The sequence below is a fragment of the Amblyraja radiata genome, chromosome 33 (assembly GCF_010909765.2).
Source record: "Amblyraja radiata isolate CabotCenter1 chromosome 33, sAmbRad1.1.pri, whole genome shotgun sequence".
Taxonomy (NCBI): domain Eukaryota; kingdom Metazoa; phylum Chordata; class Chondrichthyes; order Rajiformes; family Rajidae; genus Amblyraja; species Amblyraja radiata.
The window spans coordinates 22,036,716-22,059,424 of record NC_045988.1 but is presented as its reverse complement, the minus strand read 5'-3'; the positions used below and the strand labels follow the sequence as shown (position 1 = coordinate 22,059,424).

General features: G+C 47.6%; 1 protein-coding gene across 1 annotated transcript in view; it reads left to right on the top strand.

The window, feature by feature from the left end:
* Window positions 1–2,300: 2,300 nt before the first annotated feature.
* Window positions 2,301–22,709, top strand: part of cdon (cell adhesion associated, oncogene regulated) — a 186,197-nt gene continuing 165,788 nt past the window's right edge. Inside the window, exon 1 of the mRNA XM_033049863.1 lies at window positions 2,301–2,401. The gene's annotated coding sequence lies outside the window, so the exon portion shown is untranslated. The remainder of the gene's footprint in view (window positions 2,402–22,709) is intronic.

Below are 22,709 nucleotides of genomic sequence, written 5' to 3'. Positions count from 1 at the left end.
CGTGCTGAACATTATGCAAGGCTAAATTTATCTCCTCTGCCTGCATGTGATCCATTGAGTTATTTTAGTTTAGATTAGTTTTGTTTAGAGATAAAGCATGGAAACAGGTCCGTCAGCACGCCCAGTCTGTGCCGACCATCAATAACCCATTTACACCAGTTCTATGTTATCTCACTTTCTCATCCACTCCCTACACACTAGGGGCAAATTTACAGAGGCCAGTTGACATACAAATCCACACATCTTTGGAAAACTGGAACACCTGGAGGAAACCCCGTGTGGAGAACTGGGTTCACAGGGAGAACATGAAAAGTCCACCCAAACAGCACCCGGGGTCAGGATCGAACCTGGGTCCCTGGCACTGTAAGGCAGCAGCAGCTCTACCAGCTGCACCACTGTGCGCTACTTGTAAGATTCTATAGACCATAGAACAGTACACAAAAGAAACAGGACCTTCGGCAAAAAAATCGTCTGTGTTGTACATGAGGTCAGTTTAAACTGGTCTAATACTGTCACATCATCCATATCTCTGCATTACCATGAGCCTAACTAAAAGCCTCTTAAGTGCCACCATTATATTTGTCTCTATCATCACCTCCGGCAGCATATTTTACTCTTAACTCTCCCTCTTCCAGTTATTCTGTAATTGCACTTTAGTTTTTTCGCCCTACTTTAATCTCTCTACAATCTTTGCGCCATTCTGCTGCTTTGCATTTGTCATTGTATTTATTGATGTATCTATCATCGCCATGTATACTGCCTACTCTGTGATCTGCATGAAAACAAGGGCTTTTATTGCACTCTGGTGTTTATAACAATATTCTGATCGGAAAGTACATCCCATGCCACATTCCAATATCTACCTCACAAGAATGTTCATTTAAAGGTTTTTTTAACTTAGTTTCTTACTGACGCGAGTTCCGAGGTATAATGAAAAGCTTTTTATTGCTTGCTATCCAGTCAGCGAAAAGGTTCTACATGATTGCAGTCAAGTGTACAGAAGCAGGATAAAGGATATAATGTTTAGTGCAAGATAAAGTCCAGTAAAGTCTGATTAAAGATAGTTTGAAGGCCTCCAATGAGGTAGATGGGAGGTCAGGGCCACTCTCTAGTTGGTGAGAGGACGGTTCATTTGCATGATAACAGCTGGGAAGAAATTGCTGCTGAATCTAGAGCAGCGCGTTTTAATACTTCTGTACCTGATGGGAGAGGGGAGAAGATGGAGTGACCGGGTGAGACTCAACCTTGATTATGCTGGTGGCCTTGCCAAGGTAGCGTGTAGTGTAGATGGAGTCAACGGAAGGGAGATTGGTTGGAGTGATGGTCTGGGCAACGTCCTCAATACTCCACAATTTCTTGTGGTCTTGGGTGAAGCTGTTCCCAAACCATCCCGATCATATGCTTTCTACGGCAAATCTGTAGAAGTTTAGTTTAGAGATACAGCATGGAAAAAGGCCCTTTGGCCAACCAGCGATCATCCATGTAACTCATAAGAACATTGGTGAACAGATTATCAGTAGTGTTTGTCACTAGAGTTTGGCTGACAGGAAAGTATTGTGTTTGATCTTCACTTGCTCCATGGTCCCACGGACTCCATTGGGAACACATGAATCTCAATCTCCCTCCAGTCAGAGACTGCAAACTTCTCCCCCATCCCAAGCATAATTATCAAAAGTATCCGTGCAGAGAGAAGCCTGTCATCATGAAGGTGACCTCCCCCCCTCTGGCATCTGGCCAGTGTCCCAGGTTAACTTATAATTAAATCTCCCCTCACTCAGTCTTTCAAGACTAAAGGACATTCATCTGTCCCGGCCTAGGAGTCAGGCTCGATGACCTATGACCCTTCCTATGAAGTAAAGAAGGTGCCTATCTGAAAATTGAACTTCTAAGAAAGATAAACGATCCACTGCCAAACTTTATCCGAAACATATGTTTTACCCACTATTGGAGTTATCTGGGATATTTCCTGCATGTTTGTTGCCATGGGAACCGGCCCAGCATGAAAGAACTATTTACCAGTTCATAAGAGAAGAGCAGGCATGTGTTGTCAATTTTGAAGCCTGGTAAATAGATTTTCTTTCCATCTGCTGGGTTGGAGAAAACACAGGCTGATGTTCGCAAAGGCTGGGAGAGAAACATCCTCAAACATTCCCACAGTTTCCCTTATTGACTTGGCCGAAGAGAGGATTCTCTCTCTCCCTCTCCCCTCACCCCACACTCTCTCTCTCTCTCCCCGCCCCTCCCTCACTCACTCTCTCTCTCTCTTCTCTCTCTGGACTGTAACAGTGGGGAGTCTGGGCACTGAGCCCAAGGTAGGGGAGCTAATAACTTTAAAGGAAATCTTCCAAGCTGTCCAGCATTTGGGGAAGGCTGTCAGACTGAGAGAGCACAAGGCTGTGAGGTAAGTGTGGAAGAGTGCTGGCAGCACTGTCACTGGTATTGAAGATTGTCCTTCCTACACTCACCTCTCTGTGGGCTTGTGACAGGGACCTGGGCTGCTATCTCATCCTTCACCCCTTAAAAAAAACCAGGCTGGAAAACAAAGTATCATCTTTCGATCTCCTTCATAGTATATATTCAATGTTAGTATATCTTTAATGTTTTATTAAGAAATTGCAAATATGATTCAAAGACCCATTGCCTGGGAACTAAGGTTTTTTTCTGGAAATGAAATATGCATTATGGTTTTTTTAAATAGTTGCTGATTATTGTTTCTGCTTGTTTGAGGGGATGGGAGGTGAGGGGATGAGTGTGTAAGGTGGAGGGGCAGTCCTGAAGGTTGGAGGTGTGTGCGTGTCAGTTGGCTGTCGCTCTTTATCCAGGCCACGGTGAATTAGGACTTCCTTTACTCCAGTGGTCAGGATGTCTTTCTCATGCGGAATGCTGCAGGGCTGCTGCTCAGCTCCCTCCATCCACACTGCGTCTGTTCACCAAGCCGGTGTTGCGGGAGAGGGGGATGCAGTTGGTGTCGGTGCACTGCTGCGTGGGGCAGTGGGACTGAGTCGGCAACTCACGCCGTGGCTGCGGCAACATCAGGAGAAGAATTGATTAGCTGTTTGATTGATCGACAGGTTTAAACAGCAGTGAGGATGCCAGTTCCTGTCTCTGCACGCACATGCATGCCTATGTGTGCACATGTGTGTGTGCATTAGCACGTGTGTGCGTGTATGTATGAATGAACGTGTGCATGTGGTGTGTGTGCATGTGGGTGTGACGCGCGTTTGTGTGTGTGCATGTGTGTGTGCGCGTGTGTGGGTTCATGTGTATGTATGCATATTTGTGTGCATATGTGTGTGTGTGTATGTGTGTTTTGTGTGTGTGCGCCTGCGTGTGAGTCTCTGTCTACGTGTCTGTCGGGCAGGTTTAATTGTCATGTTCCCATAATTATGTGCACGCCAGAGATAAGAAGGTGTCCACAACGACAGGGCACAGAGTTAGAGTGAAGAGTACCTAGTTTAAAAAAGTATCTGGTGAAGGAATTTCCACTCAAGGGTGGTTGGGATCAAGGACAGCCTGCTTGTGGAGGCACTGTCTCTCACCACATACAACCAGTGTTTGGGCAACCGCTTGAATGAGGCTGGCAAGTGGGAATAGCATGGATGGGTACTCACAACACAAAGTGCTGATACATGTCCTGAATTTGGGTCTCGACCCGACACGTCGACTAGTCCTCTGCTTCACGGATGCTGCCCGATCTGCTGAGTTTCTCAAACTGATGGTTTTTTGCTCCCGATTCCAGCATCTGTAGCCTCTTATGTCTCCCTAGGATGATGGTAAAAGCATGGTCCACATGGGCGGAAGGGCCTGTTTCTGTGCTGTCTCTGCCTCTGTTTCTGTAAGTATGTTCCAAAATCGAAAGTCTGAAGGAGGGCCCTGACCCGACACGTCATCTATCTGTGTTCTCCAGAGATGCTGCCTGACCCGTTGAGTTGCTCCAGCACTTTGTATTCTGTTCAAAAGCAAATCATTGTCAATGCCGAATATAGCTTGGTTTTCTTAAAATAAGATGTAAAGCACCTCTTTTCTCAGCTCTCCCTTCCCACCCTGTCTCAAAATAAAGGAGGTGTGAGGGACAAGTTTTTTATACAGAGGGTGGTGGGTGCCTGGAACGCGCTGCCAGGGGTGGTGGTGGAGGCAGATACGATAGATAGATAGATAGATAGATAGATAGATAGATAGATAGATAGATAGATAGATAGATAGATAGATAGATAGATAGATAGATAGATAGATAGATAGATAGATAGACCCTTTATTGTCATTCAGACCTTTCAGTCTGAACGAAATTATGTTGCCTGCAGTCATACACAGAATCAATAATAACAAAACATACAATAAACACCAAATTAAACATCCACCACAGTGAGTTCACCAAGCACATCCTCACTGTGATGGAGGCAAAGTCTTAGTCTCCGTCTCTTCCCTCCTTGTTCTCCCTCTGCGCTGAGGCGATCGATCCAGGCCGAAGATGCCGCTCTCCAGTCCAGCGGACCTCCGTGGTGATGTCGCCGCTGCCGAAAGCCGGAACGCCGTCTCCGCTCCGAGACGGCCCGCCAGAGCATCAGCTCCGGGCCGCCGCCCCAGCTCCGGGCCGCCGCCCCAGCTCCAGGTCCCGCAGTCTCCGCTCCGGGCCGCCGCCCCAGCTCCGGGCAGCCGCCCCAGCTCCAGGTCCCGCAGTCTCCGCTCCGGGCCGCTGCCCCAGCTCCGGGTCCCGCAGTCTCAGCTCCGAGCCCCGCTGCATCAGCTCCAGGCCGCCGCCGAAAGCCAGAACGCCGCACCAGCAAGTCGGGCCACCGCTGCCTTAGCCCCGAAGACGGCCAGCCTCTCGTTGGTAAGTCCTGGCTGGCTCTGCCTCTGGAGCCTCGGGGTCGGTCGCAGGTTGGAGGCCGCCATCTCCGCCATTAGGCCTCAGCGCAGACGGAGGCAGAGAAGGGGGATACGACACGAAAAAGTCGCATTCCCCCGAAGGAAGAGACAGAGAACATGTTTCACCCCCTCTAACACAACCCAACAAACTAAAACTTAACCAAAACAAGACAAAAAAAACAACAGAAAAAAGTAAAGACAGACGGACTGCAGGCGAGCCGCAGCTGTTAACAGCGCCGCCACTTCCGGATAGTGGCATTTCAGAGAATTTTGGATAGGCACATGGATGTTCAAGGAATGAAGGGATACCACTACACCACTGTGCCGCCCATAAAGTAGAAAGATAGGTAGTTTCTTGATAAATGAAGGGGGGTTAGGAGGTGACTGTGGACGGATGGGAATGGGGAGTTGGGACTTCAATTAAATCAGCCACAATATCATTGGGTGAATGAGCAGTCTGAGGGCCGAATGGCCTTCAACTCGCTCCTAGTTTGTATCTTTGCAAATTCCCTCATGCTTTAAGAACATAGAACAGTTCAGCACAGGAACTGGCCCTTCAGCCAACAATGTCCATGTCGCTAGTTTTTATTTTGAGGCAAAGGGGATGAGAGTGATAGATTCAGAGACATAGGGCACGGAAGCAGGTCCTTCGGCACAACTCCACACCAGCCAAGATGCCCCATCTCAGCCAGCCCTATTTACACAAGTTTGGCCATATCTATGTAGCCAGCTCTCTGAGTGTTTTTCAGATGCTGTTGTGGTACCTGCATCAACTACCTCTCGCTGTGTGTATAGTAAGGAACTGCAGCTGATGCTTTAAAACAAAGATAGACACAAAAAGTCTTCTGAAGAAGAGTCTCAACCTGAAACATCACCTATTCCCTTTCTCCAGAGATGCTGCCTGACCCGCTGAGTTATTCCAGCTTTTTGTGTCTATCTTCAACTACCCTCTAGTTCCATCTAACCACCACTCACTGAGATTAGTTGAACTTGGCAATTTTTTCTTCGCAAAGCTGTTCTGAAGCACTTGGGGCAATTCGTGCTACGTTGAGCAGAGTTGAAGACGGCAGGAGACAGGTGCCAGCCTCTGTCAGACACAGCTTCATCAACATCTGCTCTTACGGTAACATAATATGTCTTTGAACGTAGAACAAAGAACATGGAACAGTACAGCACAGGGACAGGCCCTTCAGCGTGTGGGTTGACAGTTCTGATGGTTCTCCTTAACGCCCATCCCACCACTCCTCTGCCTGGGTTATACGCTCTCTTCTCCAGTGTGGGACACAGCAATACAACACTGTTGAGAGAGAGAGAGAGATCGTAGAACATAGAACAATGTCCATGCTGTACATAGAAACATAGAAAATAGGTGCAGGAGGAGGCCATCGTGATCATGGCTGATCGTCCCCAATCAATAACCCGTGCCTGCCTTCTCCCCATAATCCCTTGATTCCACTAGCCTCTAGAGCTTTATCTAACTCTCTCTTAAATCCATCCAGTGACTTGGCCTCCACTGCCCTCTGTGGCAGGGAATTCCACAAATTCACAACTCTCTGGGTGAAAAAGTTTTTTTCTCACCTCAGTCTTAAATGGCCTCCCCTTTATTCTGAACGGTGGCCCCTGGCTCTGAACTCGCCCAAAATTGGGAACATTTTTCCTGCATCTAGCTTGTCCAGTCCTTTTATAATTTTATGTTTCTATAAGATCATCCCTCATCCTTCTGAACTCCAGTGAATACAAGCCTAGTCTTTTCAATCTTTCCTCATATGACAGTCCCACCATCCCAGGGATCAATCTCGTGAACGTACGCTGCACTGCCTCAATCACAAGGATGTCCTTCCTCAAATTAGGAGACCAAAACTGTATGCGATGTGGTCTTACCAGAGCCCTATACAACTGCAGAAGAACCTCTTTACTCCTATACTGAAATCCTCTTGTTATGAAGGCCAACATTCCATAAGCTTTCTTCACTGCCTGCTGTACCTGTAAGCCAACTTTCAGTGACCGGTGTACAAGGACACCCAGGTCTCGCTGTACCTCCCCCTTACCTAACCTTACCCCATTGAGATAATAATCTCCCCCCTTGTTTTTGCTACCAAAGTGGATAACCTCACATTTATCTATATTATACTGCATCTGCCATGCAAAGGTAAAAGACAGCTACACAGTGTATGGTGTCCTTTAGATAGCATGGAGAGGGGGGGGGGGGGGGGGGGGGGGGGGGGGGGGGGGGGAGAAAAGGAGTGAGAAGGGTGATGAAGGGGGGGTGAAGGAGTGGAGACTCTTTTAAGAAGCCAGACAACTTTTAATAAAGTTTAGCGGGCATTTAACCTACCGGTTTTCCTTGGTCCTGAAAACTCCAATGAGCCAATTAAAATGCCCGGTCAGCGAAGGAGATTGCCTACGGCTGCCCTCGAATGCCTGTAACTACGTATCGACCCCGCTCCACTGCACTACGAGTTCAAAAGAACCATGCCGACCAATTTTTACTCGCAGAAATTTTTTCAACATGCTGAAAAATTTTCCTCGACCAAATTGAGGCCGCGAGTATGCGGGAACTTCCCTCGAGCATGAAGGAGAGTTCCAGTGACCTCATAGGACCTCCTAGGACCATGTGTCGACCATGCTGCGAGTTTGAGTCAAGTGCAAACTCGTCAAAACTCGCAGATTAGGTCGCCGCAGTGGGACAGCCCCTTAAAGCTAAAGCTATGCCCTCTAGTCTTTGACATTTCCACCCTGGGATAAAGGCTCTGACTGTCTATCCTATCTATATGAGTATATGCCAGGTGGCTGGGTTTGATGCAACCTGTGGCCTCGAGGCTCCTGAGAAAGGTTTGGGACAAGTGTCAGTGAGTGCGGGGACTATTCCACTCGTGCAGCTTGGGATGTGGGCGTCAGTGGTGAGGATGCCATTTACTCATTAGAATGCAGAAAGAGGACATTTGGCCCATTGTGACTATGCCAGCTCCTAGCAGAACCATGCCACTAGTCTCATTTGCCCTCTCTTATTTTCCAGTTGCCGTGTAATGTTCGCCTTGCACACCCAGCAGGTCCCGTTTGATTCATTTGACACCGACCGCCAAGGTAGTTTACAATGTCCAAGCAACCCGCACATCTCTGGGATGTGGGAGGGTTTCAAAGCACCTGGGGGAAGCTCCATGAGGTCACAGGGAGAAAGTGCAGATTATGTAGAGCACCCAAGGACAGTGTTGGACTTGGTTCCCTGAAGCTGTAGCTAGCAGGGTTAATTGCCTCACCACAGTTCCACCCTTTTGTTAGACCAATTTGAAAACCAAACAGCTGCCTAAACCCATTTCTCTGAGTCATTTCCTTCCCTGATCCGATTCAGTGCAGAAGACGCCAGACCACTACAATTGGCGTGTGGGAACACTGCAGGGCTGGCTCGATCCACCCAGGGACGGCGGATGTCTGTACTTGCTGTCGTCTCCTGCTTTAAACTAACGGGTGGAAACACGCACAGAGGCTAAAAAGCAGCTCAGAACCAGAGGCCTAAGGGCAGCAGAGTAGAAGGGTCTCGACCTGAAAGAAGGTCTCGACCTAAGGAAGGGTCTCGACCCAAATATGAAGGGTTTCAACCCGAAACATCACCTATCCGTGGTCTTCAGAGATGCTGCCTGACCCGCTGAGTTACTCTTTGTGCTTGAGTTTTGGTTTCAGTTTTAGAGATACAGCGCAGAAACAAGCCCTTCGGCCCACCGAGTTCGCACCAACCAGCGATCCCCGTACACTAGCACAATCCTACACACTAGAGATAATTTATCATTTTCTTTACCAAAACCATTTAAGCTACAAACCTGTTAGGAACTGCAGATGCTGGAAAATCGAAGGGAGACAAAAATGCTGGAGAAACTCAGCAGGTGAGGCAGCATCTATGGAGCGAAGGAAATAGGCAACGTTTCGGGCCGATACCCTTCTCCAGACTGAGGTGAGGTTGGGGGGGTGGGCGGGAAGAAGAAAGGAAGAGGAGGAGCCAGTGGGCTGAGGGAGAGCTGAGAAGGGGAGGAGAAAGTAAGGACTACAAACATGCACGTCTTTGGAGTGTGGGAGGAAACCGGAGCAGACGGGGAAAACCCACATGGTAACAGGAAGAACATACAAACTCCGTACAGACAGTGCTCATAGTAGGGATCGAACCGGGGTCTCAGGTGCTGTAAGGCAACAACTTTACTGCTGCGCCACCGTGCCGCCACCATGCCGCCCCCGCTTGTTGAAGTATTTGAAGAACATGGCAATTCTCAGTGTTACCTGGTCAATATGTGCGCCACAAGCAAACTCAATAGAATAGTTTATTTGGTAACTCATGTTATTGTTCTTTGTATGAGATTGGTCTGCATCTCATCAGCTGCCACTAATAGTATCCTTTTGGAAAAAAATCTTAGTTGGGACACAGTTTTGCAGAAGGGCAGAAAGTCAGGTTGTGAGTAAAAGGGAGGGAGGTCTACACTGGGCAATGATCAACTGGAATCTCCACCATGCTTGGTGAAATAAAGGGGTGAAAGCGTGGTCACGAGGCAGGAGAAGGAAGAGGTGGTGTGCCAAGATGTAAGGAACACGGACTGTCTGCAAGGTTGGCGTGAGAAGAGATTTAGGCCTCCCGTCTAATCAACAAGAAATATCATTGACATTTGGTTGTGAACCCATGCAGGAATTTGTCCCTGATCATATAAGCAAGCTGGCATGTGACCCCTCAAAGGCTAGTACAACTGAACTCCTGCACAGACACTTGGGGAAGCGGTGAAGCCAGAAGGGATTTAGAGGACGAGGAGTTAGAGTGAATGACAGGTCGTACAGACAATGCTGTACGTAGACATAGAGCATAGAACAGTACAGCACAGGAACAGGCCCTTCGGCCCACCATGCCTGTTCCATCCATGAAGCCAAACCGCAAAAGTTTAGAGAGAGAGAGAGAGTCTCATTGTCATTTGTGCCGACAATGGAGACAGTGAGATCTTACCTGCAGCAGCTTAACAGGCCTGTAAGCAGAATGCAAGTCAAGAGTGTTTTATTGTGTCCCAGATAGAACAATGACATTCTTACTTGCTGCAGCCCAACAGAATATGTAAACATAGTACACTGTATACAATATGATAAATGAGAGAGAAAAGAAATAAAAAAGGAAAAATGCACACAGAGAAGCAGAGATGAGCAAAGATCCTGGAATGTCAAAGGGAAATGTCAGTAGTGTCACTTTCCCGATGGCCCTATAGGTTCAGTGGCCTGGGAGAAAGAGGTTGGTGTGACGGCCTCACTGGACAGATGCCGTCACACCGTTGGAGACTCAACAGCGTGTAGATACTAGGATCTGGAGCAAAAAACAAACTGCCGGAGAAACACTGCAGGTCAGGCAGCATCTGCGGTAGGACATGGAAAGGCGCCAATCCCTGTGAAGAGGAAAGGGCCTGTCCCACTTGGCGATTTTTTTCGGCGTCAGTCAAAACCAAAGATCTCGGAGAAAATCCACGCGGTCACGGGGAGAACGTACAAACTCCATACATACAGCACCCGTAGTCAGGGTCGAACCCGGGTCTCTGGAGCTGCAAGCACTGAAAGGCAGCAACTTTACCGCAGTGCCACCATGCACACAGGATTTACTGCGCTTAATCAGGGCTTTGAGGCACCAAGTCCATGCTGACTATCAACCATCGAATTGACACCAATGCTTCATAATCCCATTTCATTCTCTCCACATTCCCCATCGATCCCCCTGAGATTCTATCACTCTACTAGGGGTAACTCCCAGAGAACAACAAACCCACCAAGCTGCATATGTCTTGGATGCGGGAGGAAACCAGAGCACCCGGATGTAACCCATGCAGTCACAGAGAGAATTCATACAGACAGCGCCCAAGGTCAGGATCGAACCCTGGTCTCTGGAGCTGGGAGACGGTGGCTCTACCAGTTGTGCCACTGTGCTGCCCAATTTGGTTATCCAATTTTGCTAGTCCTTGCTGTCTCCTCCCCTTCCTCAACCCTCTAGCTGTCTCCTCCCACCCTCCCATCCGCCCGCCCTCGGGCTCCTCCTCCTCCCCTTTTCCTTCCTTCTCCCCCCCCCCCCACCCCCCATCAGTCTGAAGAAGGGTTTCGGCCCGAAACGTCGCCTATTTCCTTCGCTCCATAGATGCTGCTGCACCCACTGAGTTTCTCCAGCAATTTTGTGTCACTCCAGAGGCTTGGTCACAAATTGCCGCTGACATTCCAGCAGTATTACTGGAATGCTGCACTGTTAGAAGCGCAGTTCTCACAGCTGAGATGATAGCACACAACCCTGATGGTAGCTGGGACATGATCCACTGCACCATGAAGGGGTTAACAGCCTCCTGGGGCAGCGCACTGAGCAGCAGAAGGACAAATTAGATTTATGAGCTGTTTTTCCAAAGTATTTTTGGCTTGAGGTCGTGCCAGCATCGCCAGGCTCACCTGACAAGCGGGATGTTTGTGTTTTACAGTCTGCGTGTGGGGCTCCATATTAGGCAATGAGGGCTGCAGACTCAGGGAGCAAGGTCAGAATCATCCGTCGTCTGCCGGCAAACTCAACAAGTCGGAATGCCGCCTCCTCCCAGCCCCTGGGGTGGTGAATCCATCCGTCTCCTGGTGCAGGTGTGAGGTCTGCTCCAAGCACCCATGTCAGGCCTTAGTAGCTCAAGGACCTCAGTATGACTGAAGGTAGCCACGAGGAACTGCAGATGCTAGTCTATACACAACAGGGCACAAAGTGTTGGTGTAACACAGAAGATCTCTGCAGAAAGACACAAAAAGCTGGAGTAACTCAGCGGGACAGGCAGCAAGTCTGGAGAGAAGGAATGGGTGACGTTTCGGGTAGAGATCCTTTCTTTCAGACTGTACCAACCCATTTGATCAGATCAGACTGGTCACTTTAGACTAAGGTACAGGATACTGAGTTGGATGATCAGCCATGATCATATTGAATGGCGGTGCAGGCTCGAAGGGTCGAATGGCCTACTCCTGCACCTATTTTCTATGTCTATGTCTAATCAGTCTGAAGAAGGGTTCTCATTGCCTGTTTCCGCGCTGTATCTCTAAACTAAAAAACTAAACCAAACCAATTAACACTACGTCTCTGGAATGTGGGGAGAAACCGGAGCACCCAGAGAAAAGCCACGTGGTCACAGGGGAGAACGTACAAACTCCGTACAGACAGCACCCGTGGTCAGGATCGAACCGGCACTCTGACAGTGTAAGGAGGTTGCTCTATCGCCGTGCTGCCAAGCGTGGAGATAATCTGCTCGATTTCCGAAGGTTGACGGTAGCATTCTCCGTGGTTGGGGAGCATTCTGAAGACTGCAGTGTCTCTCGCGCCTGGGGAAACTGCCCTCTAAGATCAGCGTGAGATTGCTCTCCTCTGCTCTGATCACTAGAGGACATCTTCCCACGCTGCGCTTTCACCTCTGGGACTGAGACTGAAGCCAGCTCTGAAGTCATGAGCTAAGCATCTCCTTCGCCTGAATGTGTGGCAGTCACACCCCAAGGTCCCTACAGGCTTGGACACACAGTAATGAACTGGTGCTGACAAGTCTTTCAAACCACACATGCTGAAAACCTGGAAGTACAACAGCACCTGATAGGAGGAGTAAGTGAGGCAAATTCTGCATGGTCAGATCTGTTCTGCTGAAGAGTCGTAAACGGAATTAGTGTCTTGTTTCTCTCAATAGTTGATGGGCCAGATGTTGATTTGCAGCCATCACTGCCTTCATTTCAGAAGTCAGCATTAAACCCTGTCTGTGCTTTGTCAGTGGCAGTAAGGTGACTGCTGAAAAAGACTGAAGCTCTCTGAGGTTATATTTATGTACAGTAATAGTCGACAGGCAGTAGAGGAAGCTTTATTCTGTCACCTATACACACCTCATATTTCATTTGGGCAGCTTACACCCCAGTGGTATGGATATTGACTTCTCTAACTTCAAGTAACCCTTGCTTTCCCTCTCTCTCCATCCCTCCCCTCCTCCTTCCAGCCTCTGACTGCCCCTGATTACATTTTATCTCTGCTTGCTTTGTTGTTACCTTCTCCAAGCTAAAAATAATCTATTCTGCATTTTCCTTCATCCCCACCCCCTTTGATGTCTTGTTCTCACGCCTTACACTTCCTTATCTCCATATCTCCCCCTCTCCTGATTCTCAGTCTGAAGAAGGGTCTCGACCTGAAATGTCACCCATTCCTTCTCTCCAGAGACGTTGCCTGTCCCGCTGAGTTACTCCAGCATTTTGTGTGTACCTATACTTGCCTATCTGATTGTTGTGCAGAACCAAAGTGTTCCATACTATCCAAACCAAAGATAGACACAAAATCCTTTGTGTCTATGTATTTCTGAATTGTCACGATATTTTGTAGAGAGAAGTTCCAGAATTAACGCACGCAAGTTTACGATATGAAAATCAAAAAAAAAATTGCAGCTGCTGGAAATCTGAAACTAAATCACAAAATCGCTGGAAACAACACTCAGCAGATCAGGCGGCATCTGTGGAAAGAGAGACCGACAAATTAATGTTTCCAGTCAAGGAATTTAGGACGGCGCAGTGGTGCAGCGGTAGAGTTGCTGCCTTACAGCACTTACAGCGCCAGAGGCCCGGGTTCGATCCCGACTTCGGGTGCATGTCTGTACGGAGTTTGGACGTTCTCCCCGTGACCTGTGTGGGCTTTCTCCGAGATCTTCGGTTTCCTCCCACACTCCAAAGACATGCAGGTTTGTGGGTTAATTGGCTTGGTTTCAATGTAAATTGTCCCTTGTGTGTGTGTGTTTTTCTTAATTCTTACTGCCTATTCTGCCTCCTGGCGTGTAGAGCAGCAACGAAGGTCCTCCACTCAGTAGCGTTGATTCCTTCAGTTGCTGTTTCCATAACATATGTGTTTTACGAGACAGGGTTGTTAGCCCTGTGCTCAACCTCCAACCTGGAGGACCAGTGGATCGCTCTTTGTATTGCCTCTACCCTTCGACCTGTCCAGCATGGGAGACCCTGACAGGAGACGAATCTCCCGCTGGCATTGCTCTAGGGGTCACTGAGACACACAAGCTCCCCGACCACAACAAGGTTGCAATCCAACGGGGTATGTGTGTAGGGTAGTGTACATGTGCAGGGATTGCTTGGCAGCGCGGAATCGGTGGGCCGAAGGGCCTGTTTCCGCACTGTATCTCTAAACTAAAGTAAACTGAAAAGCAACTCACTCAGTCGTTATTGTGTTCAAGCCCATACATTCTACATTGGCACTGGATAGGCAAGAATTGGCACTGGATAGGCAAGAATTAAAAGCAACCACATTGTGGAGAACATTGATTGTTGACATGGCCACCGTAGTGGGATGAATGATTAATTAAGTCTCAGGTGAAAACTAAAACAAGAGGAACAAAGTAGTACCCACAAAATAAATGATTGGTTCCCTAACAGTGAATATAGCACCAGGCTCTATGGTTGATCAAGTGAAGGGATTGGCAAAGTGATAAACACTACATATCATCAGATTAGTCTTAGACCAGTTATACTGGAAAAACTGTAATCCTAAAGCCCCTGTCCCATTTAGGTGATTTTTTCGGTGACTACAGGTGACTAGGCTGTTGCCACATGATCGCGGGTTGACGCCTGCATGGTCGTGAGTCGTCTCCTCAAGTCGCCTAAAGAGTCGTAACGTTTTTCTGGTCGCCGCTGGATTTTGAAATGTTCAAAACTTTTCGGCGACTGTGGGCTTGACGTAGCTTGTCGTCTCCTGTCGTAGGTTGTCGCCAGGATGACGCAGGTTGTCGCCAGGTGACATTGGTTGTCGCCGGGTGCTGACTTCAGTGAATTCCATTGGCGACTACCTACGTCAGCCTACGTCAACCGGCGACTGAATTGTCTTCAGTTGTCGCCGACAGGGTTGTTGCTTGTTGTAGCTTGTCGCCTGTGTGTTCGTAGGTTGTTGTAGGTGTGGTCGTAGGTGGACGTATTAATGGGTCGCCGGTTGTCGGTGGCTTGCCGTAGTTTGACGTAGCTTGTGGGAGGTTGTTGTAGCTTGTGGGAGGGTCCAGTCGCCGCATGTTCGACGACCTGCCACGACTGTGACAGTCTCCGGCAGTCGCCAAAAAAATCGCCTGAGTGGGTCAGGCCCTTAACAAGTTTCAGTGTGGCACAGTGACGCAGTGCTGGAGTTGCTGCCTTACCGCACCAGAGACCCAGGTTCGATCCTGACTATGAGTGCTGTCTGTCTGGAGTTTGTACATTCTCCCTGTGACCTATGTGTGTTTTTTCCGGGTGCTCCAGTTTCCTCCCGCAATCCAAAGACGGACAGGTTTGTAGGTTAATTGGCTTGGTAAAATTGTAAATAGTCCCTAGTGTGTGTAGCGTAGTGTTAATGTGCGGAGATCGCTGGTCGGCGCAGAGTCGGTAAACTAAACTAAACTGAAGTCGCAGGAGCCCTTCATTCCTTTCACACTGAAATGATGAAATGATGAAAATGTGTTCTAGGTCAAGACCAACAAGTAAAGAGTGCGGGCAAAGGAGGAGATGCATCCAAAGAAATTGTGCATGAAAGGAAGAAGATAGTCTATGTTGGTGGGAATAGGAGCAGATACGTATGTAACTGCAGCAATTTTAATTTGACAATTGATATCCAATTCAACAAAGGAAGTTACAAAAAGCATTTCAGCCCCAGCATGAACAGAGATTGGGGCATGCTGTAGGAACCATAGCCATGGGCCAGGAGAGATGATTAGCAGTGGCAGGGTTGCTCTGAAGGATCTGCATTGCTTTGCAACTACAGTGCATTTATGGATCGCACGCTGCGAGCCAACATTGTGTGTGGTCTAGTGGATGATTATATCCAGTCCATGTTACTTTACTTTCAATACAAATGTAGCTATGGAGGTGGCCTCTAAAAATGCAAAGGATTTCTGGCCAGCACAGAATGTTAGTGTGAACGTCTGTCGCTTCACCTGCGTCAGTGTATAACGAGGTTCCGCTGTTATTGCAATGGTAATACTGGTTCACCTCGTATTAAAGAAAAATGAGCGATGGGGATGAAGGGATAATGTGGGATAAAGACCAGCAAAACAAATGTATCTTCTGTATTGGAAAAGTCTCAGACGTGAGACATTGCTTGATATCTTATTGCTCCAGCAGCGTGGTGAAATATGCTTGCGTTACTTCAACAATGTTATTGGGGACATGATGAGCCTACACATGGGCAGTCGAGTAGCCAGGTAGACCAAAAATAAACATAAATCCTGCTCGGACATAGAGACTGGCATTTGAGATTAGATTAGATGTTACCAGGGTTTTATCATTTCTTGCTGAGAAGGCCATTGATACGTACTACACTGCCTGCAAGCTGCTTCTGGTCATTTTGGACGAGAGTCTTATTCCAAGTTACTGAGGGGAACTATCCAACTGTAGCTCAATACAACTGTGGCACTGGGTCTCTGGAACTGGAGCGCTGCAAGGCTGAGAACAATATTTTCTTGGTTAGGAAGTAATTGCAGGTGCTAGTTTACACCGAAGATAGACGCAAGATGCTGGAGTAACTCAGTGGGACAGGCAGCATCTCTGGAGGGAAGGAGTGGGTGACGTTTCGGATCGAGACCCTTCTTCAGACTGAGCGATCTGTATCTTCCTCTTCGCTCCAACTGTTGCACGAGTTAGAATTGTCTGTATTTATGTAGAGTATTATCTGATCTGGTTAAATAGCATGCAAATCAAAGCTATTCACTACACCTTGGTACATGTGACAAACCTAAATAGTGTGACCGATAAAACACAATGATAGATGCCTTGTCAGGATTATGTCATGAAGTCACGTCAAATGCAGAACGTCAACCAAGGTACAGGTAGTAGAGGCAATTGTCCTGTAACAGCAATAGAAACAGCTCACTAAAGGATCCAATGTTGGAGCAAGAATATGAAGACATCTTAACTGGATGGCCTGATGAAGCCACAGGTCTGATTGAAGACATAAAGACACTTCAACGCAGAGTCTATGAACTGTCTACCAACCAACCTTACATAAAACTGAGCCCTCAGGGTAGTAATATTGAAAAGGATGATTTTGGAAGAATGCAGCACAGAAAGACTGGATAGACTCGGTTTGTACTCGCTAGAATTTAGAAGATTGAGGGGGGGGATCTTATAGAAACTTACAAAATTCTTAAGGGGTTGGACAGGCTAGATGCAGGAAGATTGTTCCCGATGTTGGGGAAGTCCAGAACAAGGGGTCACAGTTTAAGGATAAGGGGGAAATCTTTTAGGACTGAGATGAGGAAAACATTTTTCACACAGAGAGTGGTGAATCTCTGGAATTCTCTGCCACAGAAGGTAGTTGAGGCCAGTTCATTGGCTATATTTAAGAGGGAGTTAGATGTGGCTAAAGGGATCAGGGGGTATGGAGAGAAGGCAGGTACAGGATACTGAGTTAGATGATCAGCCATGATCATATTGAATGGCGGTGCAGGCTCGAAGGGCCGAATGGCCTACTCCTGCACCTATTTTCTATGTTTCTATGTCTATGTTTCTAATATCCGGATGTGATGAATATGAAGTGGTGGCAAGATGATTTATCTATTGGCTTCACCAGTAGATGTAAACATGGATTGGAGAACACAATGGGTGGCATGGTGGTGTAGTGGTAGAGCTACTGCCTTACAGCGCCAGAGACCCGAGTTCGATCCTGACTACGGGTGAATGTCTGTACAGGCTTTGTACGTTCTCCACATGACCTGCGTGGATCTTTGGTTTCCTCCCACACTCCAAAGAGTTATTTGGCTTGGTATAAATGTAAAATTGTCCCTAGTGTGTGTAGGGTGGTGTTAATGTGCGGGTATCGCTGGTCGGGGCGGACCCGGTGGGCCGAAGGGCCTGTTTCCACGCTGTATCACTAAACTAAAACTAAACACTAATCCAGGGGTGGACGTGGGCTATCACAAGCCATCACAGTAGAGCCACTTGGATGGAACGGTATGAACAATCTTTTAATATTAACCTGCCATACAAAGCTGTTAGAAGTGAGGCATGTGAGGAATGCACAATAGAGCATTGAGAGTCTTTTCCACGCATGGTCAAACTCTCGACCATGATCTGATGTGATTTCTTCAAGAAGAAGCCACTTCGGATGATGATTAAGAGTTTAGATCGTTTTAGATTGACCAACCTGCAAGGAGCGATGGAACAGGTTCACTTTTCCTCATCATCCAGCTTCAAATAGGAAATTGGATAAGAGCAGTTCACACAGTAAAGGTGGTGTTGAAGAAATATGTCATGGGAGCTCAATCAAGCTTCGCTACAAATCATCAACTTGCTGGGTTTCTTCTAATCTTCCGAGCAACACCATGCTGCAGAACTAGGTACATTCCCGCTGAAAGAAAGAATGGAAGACAAGAACGATCCCAGGAATGAGTGGGTCACCATATGATGAGCGTTTGATGGCACTGGGTCTGTACTCGCTGGAGTTTCGAAGAATGTTTGGGGACCACACTGTGAACGATTTGGATAGAGCGGACGTGGAGAGGATGTTTCCACTAGTGGGAAAGTCTAGGACTAGAGGTCATAGCCTCACAATTAAAGGATGTTCCTTTACGAAGGGGATGAGGAGGAATTTCTTTAATCAGAGGGTGGGGATTCTTTGCACAGAAGGCTGTGGAGGCCAAGTCAATGGGTATGTTTAAGGTAGAGATCGATAGATTCTTGATTAGTACGGGAAGGCAAGAGAATGGGGTTAGGAGGGAGAGATAGATCTGGCATGATTGAATGGCGGAGTAGACTTGATGAGCCAAATGGCCGAATTCTGCTAAGATTACTTATGGCCTTATGACTTGGGATCCCATTGAGTGCTGTACAACCCAATCTGAAAGAGGAGGTAGATGAAAGGTGATTAAAGTGGGGGGAGCAGCAAGAAATGCAGTTTGCCCCTTGAGACATCCCAGTGGAGAGGAGGAAGGACGACGGGAAAATAGTCTAGGAAAAGATAGAAGTTCCATAAAGTCCACACTGATCATTTAGTTCGGGCAAACAATACCCGAGAGGATAGCAAAATAGACTGAAACAAGAAAGATATTTAGGCAACATGTAGGCAAAAATGCTGGAGAAACTCAGCGGGTGCAGCAGCATCTATGGAGCGAAGGAAATAGGCAACGTTTCGTCCCGAAACGTTGCCTATTTCCTTCGCTCCATAGATGCTGCTGCACCCGCTGAGTTTCTCCAGCATTTTTGTCTACCTTCGATCTTCCAGCATCTGCAGTTCCTTCTTAAACAAAGATATTTCCCAATTGAGTCATAGAAAATAGGTGCAGGAGGAGGCCATTCGGTTCATCGAGTCCAGCTATTGTTCAAGAGAAGCCAACAGATACTGTTTCTAACGAGAATCATAGTGAGGCCAAGTTTCCACAATCCTGGATAATCAACGACTTCTGCACCTGAAACATCAGCAACAACGCTGCAACAGGCCCCGTAGAGTCAGGAACAAAATTCTGGAGTGTGGGAGGAAATCGGAGCACCCAGGGAAAACCCACGCAGGTCACAGGGAGAGCATACAAACTCCGAACAGCCAACACCCCTAGCCTCTGCAATCATGTATTGTCTTTCGGCTGACAGGATAGCATGCAACAAAAGTTTTTCACTGTACCTCGGTACACGTGACAATAAACTAAATTGTAAACTGGATCCATTCTTGATTAGTACAAGTGTCAGAGGTTACGGGGAGAGGGCAAGAGGAAGAGATAGATCAGCCATGTTTGTCTATTGATGGGCCGAATGGCCTAATTCTCTTCCTATACCTTATGACCTTATGAACCTGGGCCTCTGGCGCTGTATAATGCCCCTGTCCCACTTAGGAAACCTGAACGGAAACCTCTGGAGACTTTGCGCCCCACCCAAGATTTCCGTGCGGTTCCCGGAGGTTGCAGGTGATTGCCGCAGGTTGCAGGTAGTGGAAGCAGGTAGGGAGACTGACAAAAACCTCTGGGAACCGCACGGAAACCTAGGGTGGGGCACAAAGTCTCCAGAGGTTTCCGCTCAGGTTTCCTAAGTGGGACAGGGGTAGGCAGCAACTCCAGCGCCATGTCACCGTTTTGCCCTTTTAAATACCGGTGGTTTTAAATACCTGAATATTTAAAGGTATTTAAATACCTGAATATTTAAATACCTGAATATTTAAATACCTGAGAATATAGTGTATCTGGAGCAGAAGCTATTGATGGGACTTTGACATCAAAGATCAAGTCACCATCTGCCAAGCCCTCTATTCTGATCAGCTGCAGGACAACATCATAAAATGGACAGAGTGTAAATGAAGTGCAAGAAATAATATTTTCATGAATCAATTGACCTATTATGACTAAATATGGAAAACATTTTCACAGTTATGACAACCCACGTGCGTGATAGCAGTTTATATTTCACTAAAATAACTCATGACTCATTGTGTAAGCACTTGGACTGAGCGGGAGTTACAGTAGGCCACACAAGCGCGAGTGAAGCGGATTAATTGGGCCAAGATCTGCCATTGAACTGATCGACTTCATGCAAATGGCCAACGCATGAGTTTGATTTTCACCTTTCCAAGTTAATGTGGATATGTCTGAATATTTCATCCAAGGGCGGACAGTGCTCACATTTAACCTCCCCATTCTTGTAACATCATAATTAATTCACCGCAATTTTATTGCATACTCCTATGTTTGCATCCTGCTGCCTCTCCCCCATCTTCCCCTCTCACTATCCTCTCTTCCCTAATCTCTTCCCCCCTCTCCACCTCTCTCTCCCCCCTATACGCCTCTCTCTTCCCCCTCCTCTCTCTCAATCCCCTCCTTCTCTCCCCCTCTCTCTCCCCTCTCTCTCTCCCCTCTCTCCTCTCTCTCTCCTCTCTCTCTCACTCTCTCTCCCCTCTCTCCCTTCTCTCCTCCCTCTCTCTCTTCCTCTCTCTCTCTCTCTTTCCCCTCTCTCTACCGTCTCTCCCCTAACTCTCCCCTCTCTCTCCCCTCACTCTCCCCTCTCTCACCCCTTTCTCTTCCCTCTCTCTCCCCTCTCTCTCTCCCCTCTCTTCTCTCTCCCCTCTCTCCCCTCTCTCTCTCTCCCCTCTCTCGCTCCCCTCTCTCTCCCCATCACTCTCCACATCTCTCTCTCCCCTTTCTCTCCCCCCTCTCTCTCTCTCCACGTCTCTCTCCCCCTCTCTCTCCCCCCTCTTAGGATGTTTTACTGAGTTGAAGGTGTGTAAATGAACACCGGTGTCTCTCTGTGCACCTTATTCCTGCCCTGGGGCTTGTCCATTCATTACCTCTGCCAATCCTCTCTACAATCTGCAGATTTAAAAATAACAAAGCTTGATTAATGAACCCAAATATCCTCTGCTCTCCTCAGCCTTACAATGAGCTTTGACTTTTCATCTGCTTTTCTGGGTTATGTTAAAAAAATCTTCATTTCAGCCGTGTTGTATAGCCAGGCTCACCATAGCCACAATGACAGGTTAAATCTTTAAGAAGGAACTGCAGATGCTGGAAAATCGAAGGTAGACACAAATGCTGGAGAAACTCAGCGGGTGAGGCAGCATCTATGGAGCTAAGAAAATAGGCAACGTTTCGGGCCGAAACGTTGCCTATTTCCTTCGCTCCATAGATGCCGTCTCACCCGCTGAGTTTCTCCAGCATTTTTGTCTACCTACAGATTAAATCTAACTCCTGTAGCCCAGCATGTTTTGAATTTGTAATAAAGATCTCTACTAAATAACTAATTTTAACTAAGATCTATAATTAGCTAAGGTCTATACTAATGTAAGCTAATTAAGCTACCAGTGCAACTTTAGTCATCTCCGCCAACAGTGTTTCTGACTTGAAAGGACACACGTTGCTGTATTAACTCAGCAGGTCAGGCAGCATCTCTGGAGAACATGCATAGGTAGCTTTTTGGGTCGAGACCCTTCTCCAGACTAAGTTTCTAAGTTTATAGGAAGGAACTACAGATGCTGGTTTACACTGGTTTACACAAACGTCACCTATTCCTTCTCTTCAGAGATTCTGCCTGTCCCGTTGAGTTACTCCAGCATTTTGTGTCTATCTTAATTTTCTAGGTTTCTCACTTAAGGGCCTTGTCCCACTTACGCGACTTTTTCGGTGACTGCCGGCACCCGTCATAGGTCGGTGCAGGTCACCGAAAAATATCAACATGTTGAAAATCCAGCGGCGACCAGAACAAGGTACAACTCTTTGGGCGACTACTCACGACCATACAGGCTACACCCCGTGACATGTCGCCTGTATGGCCGTGAGTAGTCTCCCCAGTCGCCCAAAGAGTCGTAGCGTCTTTCTGGTCGCCACTGAATTTTCAACGTTGAAAATTGTCGCTGACCTGCAACGCCCTATGACGGGTGATGGAAGTCACCGAAAAAGTCACATAAGTGGGACAGGCCCGTTAGGGTTACAGACATTTTTTGGAACCCTTGCATGGCTCAGGAGTGTCTAAAGTAGGTGCACTTGAACAGAGCATTTGTCCAGCTCCGAGGAAGATGTTCTGGGACAGTCTCGGTGGTTTGGCATTTCTTGTGCTTTGGCACCTGTCATGTCTCAAGGTGCCTGACTACAGAGCACCAACCTGTACCACGGCATCGCCATCTCAATGCCCGTCTCCCAGCTGGCATCCATCTGTCAGCTCCTCAGGGCTGCAACCACCCCGACGATCACAATCTTCTCCATCTGGAGCCCTAGGAGTCCAACCAAAACAAATCCAGATGTTGGGAACCTGAAATAGTAAAATAAATAGTCAACGTATCAGGCAACACCTGCAGAAAGAGCAAGCAGCAGAATTTGGATTCTGTTGTGTAAGAAGAAACTGCAGGTGGTGGTTTACACCGACGATAG